The sequence below is a fragment of the Trichechus manatus genome, unplaced genomic scaffold, assembly GCF_000243295.1.
Source record: "Trichechus manatus latirostris isolate Lorelei unplaced genomic scaffold, TriManLat1.0 scaffold00035, whole genome shotgun sequence".
Classification (NCBI taxonomy): Eukaryota; Metazoa; Chordata; class Mammalia; order Sirenia; family Trichechidae; genus Trichechus; species Trichechus manatus.
In genome coordinates this window covers 75,954-86,120 of record NW_004443971.1, presented here as the reverse complement: position 1 = coordinate 86,120, position 10,167 = coordinate 75,954, and the positions used below count along the sequence as shown (strand labels likewise).

General features: G+C 48.8%; 1 pseudogene; it reads left to right on the top strand.

Annotated features, from left to right (window-relative positions):
* The first annotated feature begins 6,027 nt into the window (after positions 1 to 6,027).
* LOC101352448 (double homeobox protein 4C-like) lies at positions 6,028 to 7,452 on the top strand (annotated as a pseudogene).
* The last annotated feature ends 2,715 nt before the right edge of the window (positions 7,453 to 10,167 follow it).

The window sequence follows — 10,167 nt, the reverse complement described above, 5'->3', positions numbered from 1 at the left end:
ATGTCATTCCACAATTCATCTGGTCTTCTATCGTTAGTGTTCAATGTGTCAAATCTATTCTCGAAATGGTCTCTAAATTCAGGTGGAATATACTCAAGGTCATACTTTAGCTCTCATGGACTTCTTCTAGTTTTCTTCAACTTCAGCTTGAACTTGCATACGAGTATTTGATGGTCTGTTCCGCAGTCAGCCCATGATCTTGTTCTGACTGATGGTACTGAGCTTTTCCAACATCTCTTTCCACAGATGTAGTCAGTTTGATTCCTATGTATTCCATCTGTCGAGGTCCATCTGTATAGTCGTCGTTTATGTTGGTGGAAAAAGGTATTTGTAATGAAGAAGTCGTTGATATTGCAAAATTCTATCATGTGATTTTCTGCATTGTTTCTATCACCAAGGCCATATTTTCCAGCTGCTAATCCTTCTTCTTTGCTTCCAACTTTTGCATTCCAATCAGCAGTAATTATTAATGCATGCTGATTGCATGTTCGATGAATTTCACACTGCAGAAGCTGGTAAAAGTGAATTTCTTCATCTTTGGCCTTTGGTGTGGAAATTTGATTAATACTCGTACTAACTGGTCTTCCTTGTAGGTGTATGGATATTATCCTATCACTGGCAGCGTTGTACTTCACGAGAGATCTTGAAATGTTCTTTTTAATGATGAACTCAATGCCATTCCTCTTCAAGTTGTCATTCCCGGCAGAGTAGACCATATGATTGTCCAATGCAAAATGGCCAATACCAGCTCATTTCAACTCATTAATGCATAAGATACTGAGGTGATCTCTATAAATAATCATTAATTATGAAATGGGTGCTCAATTATGAATGGTTAAGTATTCAATGGGTGGTCAATGAGTAAGAGTACATCAAGGAGAGTTTGTGGGGGAGAATGAGATTTGGGCTTGTGTTGTTGACAGATAACAGGCTAGTATATTATAACAAAGAATGAATTAGGAGACTCTTGCAGATTTTGTTCCAGTGAGTTGTCTTATTTCTTGAAATGGTACCTCTCCAATGAGGATTTTTCTCACCCAAGTAGGGGAAAAGGCAAATAGGCATTAAGAACTTTATGAGGCTGGTTCACCTTCAAATCTCCAGGGCTATGATAACCAACCTCCAAGATGGCCTCCAATGATTCTCACCTCCTGGTACTTACACTTTAGTGTATACCTGCCCAGACTGAACAGGGTTGACCTCTATAACCAATAGGTTACCATGGCAATACTCCTTTCAAGGTGAGGTTACAAAGACATTGCAGCTTCTACCCTGTTCTCTTGGATCACATGTTCTGGGAGAAACCAGACACCATGTTTCAAGGACAGGCAAGCAGTCCTCGTGACAAGGAAAAGGAGTGTCATGTTGATAACTGCACTTACTTGCCAGCCATGCGAGCAATCCATCTTGAAAGTAATCCTCCAGTTCCAGTAATGACTTCAGATGAGTGTAACTATGGTTGACATCTTAACTGCCATCACGTGGGAGACCTAGGTCAAAATCACCTAAGCCACGAAGTTGTTTTAACCACTAAATGGTTATAGCAATAGATATCTAATTCAAGTGTGTAGCATCGGGCTTGGCACAGAGAAAAGTTCAGTTTAAGTGATGTTAAATGAATAGAAAAAATTAATTTGAAATTGTAACCAGATAAGGATGGGTCCTGGCAGAGAGCCCCACTCATAGGCCTCATGTGATACTTCCACTTGACCAAAGCAACCCATCCTCTGTCCAGAGCACGTCTCATAATGGCCTACCCCCTCATACGTCCAGCAGCAACCAAACTTTTCTACATGTTCTCCTTGAGCCCCACACAGCAATTGATCCTTTGGATAGGGCCCAGACTGTGAGAGCCAAGCACCAGCTGTCATGATTGTCCAGCCCAACCTGGTTGTGCAGACAGCAGAGACTTCTCACGCTGCCAGAGGACGGACTGACACGCTGCTACAGGAGGCCGGCAACATGATCATGAACGGGAGGGAAATATCAAGGAAAACAGAGAGAGCACAAGAGAGAGATGACACAGGCTGGAGGGACACAGACAGCACCTACAGTAACCTGTCCCCTGCACCCACCCCACCTAACGAAATCCTGGTACGTGCATGCCTACGTAATTACGTAAAGGGGTTTACCTAATTTTTCCAAGAAGTCATGGGTTGGGGGTGGGGCGATGTGGAATACAATGAGTGACACTGTCACAGGGACACACCAAAATGACGGTCCAGACAGGTTTGTGCTGTGATTCGGCAGAAAATTATTATTTTTAAAACGAAATCTCTGAAGTTAGATGTAACTCCAAAAACATTTTTCATAGGCGCGGCTTACGTGTATAGATATACCGAACTACAAGGTTAAAAAAAGCTATGCTAATTGACTTTGGGACCCTTATAATACACTCTGCCTCTGCAAAGTCATGATAACCTAATTACAGTGATGCTTGGAAACCTCTGGTTTCACGGATTTTTGCTATTGTTTTCTTTGCTGCCAGGGTTTTGTAGTCACCTATTTAGTCAAAGTTTCTGGTGTTTTCAGTACAATATCGTGGTAATTAGTATTTCTGAAAAAGATGAATAATTTTTTTTTTTGAGAATGAAGTAGTAATTCAAGGGAAAAGAAGGAGTGATATACAAGAATAGCGATTTACCATTAACAGTAGTACAAAAACCAATACCAAGGATTCTGTATGGGCTGGTATTGAAGGAAGTCAATGATATGAGTGACACTATGAGTCCTGCACTAAGTGACATGAACACTAGTGACGCCACTGTATTTAGAGATTTGAGTCCCCTTTCTCGTTTTGTTGTTTGAGGTAAATAATGGTTTTCTTTCTTTCTGTCAAGGTAGAACATCCCCTGTGCAAACAGTTCATCAAACTGCACCTAGTGGTGCCAAGGGATTTTCTCACCAAGAGCGGGTCTCCATCGCTTACCCAGGAGGACACTTTTGGCGTTCTCTTCGAAAGAAGTCGTGGAACACTATTTGTGGGAAAAATAATCATGACCAACCCACTATATAACAGTGCATTTTGTACAATTAACAAGGGAAAGCACGAAGGATGGCTGAAGGAGACTAGCACTTCCCTGAAAGAAGACTATGTTTGGGGGAATGTCTCTCTGTGCACCCCTGACTGGAAGTGTTTCCGGAGAAATTCTTCTCACATTAGGGTTCCTGGGTAGTTCAAACAGTTTGCTCTGGGCTAGTAATCAAAAGATTGGCTGCTCAAAGGCACTGAGCAGTGCATCGGAGAATTGTGGCTATCTGCTTCCATACAAGATTACAGCCAAGAAGACCCTATACAGCAACAGCAGTTCTACTTTATAACACATGTTTTTGACATGAATCCAAATCCAGTGGTCAACAAATGAATTTTTTTTTGAAAAAATTGCCTTTATTAGATGAGTTCTCTCTGTCTCTTGACTTTTCAACGAGTTCCTGGAGGTTGGAGAAGAAACTCAAGAATACTAGGTGATGTGAACTGGGCGCTTGGTAAACGATCCCCTCCCCCCAAAAACCCCAAAAAGCAGATGGACAGACAGAGGAGCTTTATGAGTAGCTGGGTGGAGGTGGTCCCGCCTTGGTCGCCATCTCCTGAGTCCCCACGCCCAGCCATTCCTCCCTCAGGGACCTGGTCCTCATTCCCCAAGCCTAGGCCTTTTGCCATCCATTCCCCTTGGTTGAAGCTCTCTTCACCTGGAAAAATGGAGCCCGCAAGTTCAGTTATATGGCCTGCTGTCATGGAAACCCACCCTGCTCGCTTGGGTCCTGCTGATTATTCACAGGGAAGCCTTTTAAGGAGTCCCCAAAGAGACAGTGATGTCTGGAAATCCTTTGGGAGAGGGTAGTGGTGAAGGCAGGGCTGGAGGTGACGGCCATGGCGGAGGGGGAAGGCATGCAAGGAGTTGGTAGAAAGGGAGGGAGAGAGAGAAGAGGGAAGCTGGAGAGTTGCTGGTATGAGGCAGTCAGGGAGTCCAAGGTCATAGGAACAGGAAGAGCCAGAGACCCCAGAAGAGAAGGGGTATGGCTGGAACTGGGCAGCCTCTGAGGACCCAAACAAAGCCTGACCAGGGTGGACGCCTGAGGACATCGGCTTTTTCTCCAATTGAAATGGAACCCTTCCGTTTGGACAGCAGGCTGGCTGGCCGTGGTTGGGACATGGGATTTCGAATAGGGAAGCCAGCCTAAAGGAAACAATTTCTGTGAAGACCCAACTCACTCAAGTGATCAGCACTTGGCCCACCATATACGACTCCTTTTTGCAGGTGTGCTGTCCAGAGGTGGCTGGCTAGTGGCCTGTTCCTGTCTTTTCCATCTAGAGGGACTTGGTGGTGGTGGCTTTGTTCTGAGATAGCCTGGTGTTATGGATTGAACTGTGTCCCCCCAGAAAGTTTGTCAACTTGGATAGGCCCCGATTCCCAGTGAGGTGTGGTTTTCTTTGGGTTTGTGATCTGTCCTAAGTATCCTTTGTGTTGTCAATCCTAGCCTCTGTGAGGTCAATGAGGCGGGAATCCAGGCAGTTACGTTAAGGAGGCAAGAGGCAATCTAGAGGGTTAGGTTATATCTCCAGGAAATCTCTTTTGAGATAGAAAAGAGAGAAGCTAGCAGAAAGGAGAGGGACCTATGAGCACCAAGCCAGAAGAGGCACGGGCAGTAGAGGTGAGAGTGAGGAAGGCGTGGACTGGGCTCCAGGCAACACTATGGGAACACAGGGACAAGGACAACACCTCCGCCAAGGAGGACGGACAGGGCCCACTGTGGGGACAAGCACACTCCCTGGGAGCCATGCGAATTCACTTCCTCCTGCCAGAAGAAGGACAGAAAGGCCGCCAACAACGGGGCACACTGTGGAAGGCCAGCCACGTGATGGTGAATGGGAAGGAACACGCGAGGAAAACAGAGAGAGCAGACAGACAGAGGACACAGGCTGCAGGGGCTCTCCAGGGAACCCAGCATCATGCGGGGGGGGGGGGGCGGAGATAAGCAGTCTGGAAAGGCTCAGAAAACCCACCCTGAATGGGGAAAGGACCCAGAGGAAGACGTGCATCCGCAGCCTAGAGAACCGACTGTGGGAAAGAGGTTGTCAGATACTCAGATTCCTTCCTGGCCTCCATACCGGGATATGGCCAGGATCCTAACCAACTCGCTGTCCAGGTAGGATTGCGCCGCCAAGGCTCTGTCAAGAGCCCGAGAATCCAATGCATCCATGATTCCCAGAGTTGGGTGGTAGTTCTGGGATATGTGATCGGTCCTAATTATCCGATATGTCCTAAATCCTAGGCTCTATGATGAAATGAGGCAGGATTCCAGGCTGTTATGTTAATGAGTCCGTAGGCAACCTACAGGGTTAGGTTATATCTGCAGGCAGTCTCTTTGGAGATAGAAAAGAGAGAGGCTAGCTGAGAGGAGAGGGACCTATGAGCACCAAGCCAAAAGAGGCAGAGGCAGAGCTTGTGCTTTGGACCTGGGGTCCCTGCGTTGAGAAGCTTCTAGACCAGAAGAAGAGTGATGACAAGGATTTTGCTCCAGAGCTGACAGAGAAAGCCTCCCCTGCGCCCCTCCCCCTCCCTCTTCCCCCCACCAGGGCTGGTGGCCTCAATGTGAACTCATGGCTTCCTGGACTGAGAAAGAATGCATTTCGGTTTGTTAAAGCCGTGCCCTTGTGCTAGTTCTGTTCAGAGCAGCGCTAGATAACCAAGGCACCTGGGAATCCCAGTCTCCTTCCCCAGCTCCCGCCGACCTGACAAGGTGCCGGAAATCCTTCCATTAGAAATGCATTCCTCTGACGCAACACGTTAATAGAATGACTCTTGCCAAATCTCCTGATAAAATCTCCACTTCCACTTGGGAGTCATCCCGCCCTTCCACGGTTTCCTCCAAGGCCTTAGGTATTTAATGAAGGGCTCCAGTGGGAAAGTATTTAAGAAATGGGCCTCGGCAGCTTCCACTGCTCCGCAAAGCATTCTGGGTGTCTCTGAGTCCTGTGTTTCCGGGAGGCCGCTAGTCTCCGTGCAATCCAGGTGACTTGCCAGTATGGATCTGACGAGCCCCTCAAGTCGTTCTCAGAAACCACAAGGCCGACGGAAGAGGTTGCTTTTGAAGCCGAGTCAAAGAGAGGTCTTGCGGGCGTCGTTTGAACAGAACCCCTACCCTGGTATCACTACCAGAGAAGAACTCGCCCAAAAAATTGGCATCCCAGAGGATCACATTCAACCGCAGAGCATGTCACCTGAAGAAGAGCTGCTTGGCCTCTGGACGTGCCTTCGAAGAAGAGCCATTCCAGGGTGAGGAACAGCCTCAGCCTTGGTCTCCGGAAAATTTCCCCAAAGCAGCCAGACGAAAGCACACATCCATCACCAGATCTCAAAGGAGTCTCCTAGTTGAAGCTTTTGAGAAGAACCGATACCCTGGTATCGAGGCCAGGGAAGAACTGGCTCAATGAACGGGCCTTCCGGAATCCCGAGTTCACCTATGGTTTCAGAACCGAAGGGCTCGGAACCCAGTGCAGAGCACAGGTGCACCACCTGTGAAGTCCTTGGCAGAGAGTCCAACGCATGGGACGCTTCCGCTTGACTGAAGCAACCTGTCCTGTGTCCAGAGCACGTCTCATCATGGCCTACCCTCCCATCCCTCCAGCAGCAACCAAGCCATCCTCCCTCTTCTCCTGGAGTCCCACACACCCTTTGTTGCTTCGCATCCCGCCCAGGGCTGTGTCCGCCAAGCACCGGATGTCATGATGGTCCGGCCCAGCCTGGCGGTGCAGACAGCAGAGACCTCTCATGCCCCGGGGACAGGCCTGAATCCCTTGCCAACAGAACGGACTCTGGGAAAGAAGCTGTCAGGTACTCAGACTCCTACATGGCCCCAATACCCAGGACACGGCCAGGATCCCAACCAACACACTTTCTCGGCAGGATGGCGCAGCCAAGACTCTCCTCAGCCTGAGAATCCAAAGAAGCAGGGGCAGGCCCTGGCTCAGCAAGGCCCAGATCCCTTCATGCACTGGGGCTGTGAGGTGGCCCAGGGTGTCATGGCCAGATGGGAACCTACCCAAGAGACACTCCAGCAGCCTGGACACCCCTAGACACACCTGTGGCAAGAGCTGGCACGATCAGCTCAAGGCTCATCTCGTCCACTGGACCAAGAGTGTCTAGAAACCATGAGCCTTTTAGATGAACTCCTCTCCACCACAGACTTTCAGGAAAAGGCCCACGCCTTTCTGGACGTGAATCCACAGGAGGAGGACCCTCTGCAACTCGAACTCGCCCTCGGCGACATTGACTTTCAGGCTCTGCTGGACGTGCTGCAAGACTCACCGGGGCTTCAGATTTAGGAGCGGGGCGCCCAAACCCGCATTCAAGCATCCTATGCCTTGTGGAGGAACCAGAATGATTTAAAGGGATGCTGAACAACCAACACGTTGTGTTCGGGAGCAAAACGAACGCAGGAAGAAGGATAAGACTCTGGGAAACTTCCATCTGGCACATTGTCACAGCGCTGACAGTGTGTCTTCAAGTCAATGGATTCCCGCTCCTTTGGAGGCTCCCTCTTGCCACCGGAGGCACCACGGACACCAGGCAGTGGACCCGCTCACTGAAGCCACATGAACAAAAGCCTTCTCATGACTCACCTGAACTCATCCCTGCGAGCATCACCTCCTCGGCAGTCTGGGCAATTCACGGATTGTAACCAAACCCCAAAGGGGCAAATAGGTCTCCCTTGCACACGTCTCGACTTCTGTTCCTTCTGACGAGACGGGGAGTCAAACTGGGAAATTAGGTTGATGTGTAGAGAATGAGGGGATGCTCCCTATACTCATAACGGGATTTTCTGAAAATGAGGGATTGCTTTTTGGCTTGTTTCTTTTGCTTGTTTGTTTTTCCTTAGGCTTGAGAGTGGGAATTGGGGACCGGAAGGGAGTTTGTTCCATATCCATCACTGAAGGAATGATGGCACAGTTTATGTCCCAGAGTGATCGCCCACCTGGGGATGTATGTTTTCCTTGAGCCACTTTCAAGCCACAGTCAATGGACTGAACGACATTAGGGCAACACCATGCCATCACTGAACAAAGTGTATCGATGTAATTATTGTCACACATTTTTGGAGTTATGTATATATTTAGGGTCATGTCTCTGCATACACTCTCCTATCTTAGGAAAAATAAATTTATCGTATATAAACTTCAGGCCTCTCTCTTATAATTGCTCATCTGAGACTCCTTCCATCGTCGTGGGAAGAGTTAGCCTCTAAAACATGATATAGATTGTCGAGCTGGATGAGTGTTTTCGTTGGTACAACAAAGACATAGTTGGAACGTACACAGAAACCTTTTTTTTAAGACGGAAATCATGCTCCTGAAAAAAAATCTCAGTAGCACAAAGGATTATGAAATGATGAGTAGGTGTCTCTCCAGAACCTCAGCTCCATTCCTAGAAGCCCCTATCTCCTACCTCTATCCGAGACCTCTGTGCATTCCCCCGAATTTCCATATAGGAATGAGGTCCCACTGCCTGCCCTTCTTCCTCCTGCTGGTTTCCTCCTTTGCTGGCATCTAGGCCTTGGGTCCCGCCACGCCGCCTCTGGCCGCCTGACCCTTTCTGAGTCCTCGTTGCTTGCCAGCCACGTGTGAAAGTGCCGATTTGCCCACAGTGTCGCCAGCTGAGTGCGTTATGGAAATTCGTGATCTTTGAGAGTTGGCTGGGTTTCTGAAAGGAACAAAGGAGTTAAAGGAAGGAGAGAGCCAGGAAAAGCAAGTGAAGGAAAGAAAGAATGTTTGGCACTGAAGACTAATTGACTTCGGTCCGTCCGGGCAGGTAAGCCAGCGTTTTGGCGACACCGGGCTGTGTGGGCTTCAAGATCAGATCACTCTGGAGTTCCGAGGCCCTAAGCTCTCGCGGCCCTTCCAAGGCTGGCAAACAGAGAGGGGCGGAGACCGGCGGGGTCACCTGGAATTCGGAGGCCAGAGAGAAGCTAATGGAGAGCAGCGGGGTGCGGGGGCGGGGGCGCGGGCGGGGAGGGAGAAGAGTTCCCTCAGGATAAGCGTGTTCAAGAGCAAATCGCGGAGAGCTAAAAGAGGCCACAAGTTCTGCGCCATGTCATGGCCCTCGGCAGAGGCTTGGCTTCCCAGGTCAAGGCGGATTCCGAACGCCCGAAGCTGGAACACGAAGCCCGGAGCTCCCAGCGCCTGGAGGGGACCCGACTCTGCTCTCCGGAAGATGCCGCGCCATCTGGCGGCCGCGGGCCGCCAACAAGCTGGACCTTGATCCTGGGTGGCAACTAATGGAGGGGCAGTGTGGTGAGTCCGGGAATGAGTCTGCGACAACCTCAGCTGATAAGGAGCCAATGTATCCCTTTTATCACTTGTGCGCCTACGTGACTACGTAAAGGGGTTTACGGAGTTCTTCGTGTGACGTCACGGGTTGGGGGGTAGGGGCGATGCGGACCACAGCGGGAGACACTGTCAGAGGGGCACACCGTAATGACTGTGCAGACATTTCTGTGTTGTGTTTCAGCAGAAATTTATTCTTTGTAAAACGATATCCCTGAAGTTCAATATAACTCCAAAAACATTTTTCGTAAGCCCGGCTTGCTTGGATCCACATAAGGAACCACAAGGTTTAAAAAAGTTATACTAATTGACTTTGGGAACCTTATAATGCCCTCTGTGGAGAGCTGTCAAGATTACCCAATTACAGCGACGCTTGGGAACCCCTGCTTTCGCGGTTTCTCGGCTGTAGTTTTCCTTGCTGCGGGGTTTTTTGTTGTGACCTATTTGGCCTACGTTTCTGGGGTTTCCGGTACAGTATCGTGGTAATCAGTATTTCTGAACCGAGGGGAATAATTTTTTTTTTTTTGGAGAATGAAGTAGTAATTCAAGGGAAAAGCATGAGCAATATAGGGGAATAAGGATTTACCATTAACATTAGTACAAAAACCAATGCCAAGGATTCTGTATGGTCTGGTGTGGGAGGAGGTCGATGATGTGGGTGACACTATGAGTCCTGCACTGCGTGACATGAACCCTAGTGACGCCACTGTATTTTGAGATTTGAATCCCCTTTCCTTTTCTGTTGTTTGAGATTAAAGAATGCTTTTTTTCTCTTTCTGGCAAGGTAGAACATCTCCTGGGCAAACAGATCATCGAACTGCAGCCAGCAGTGCCAAGGGATT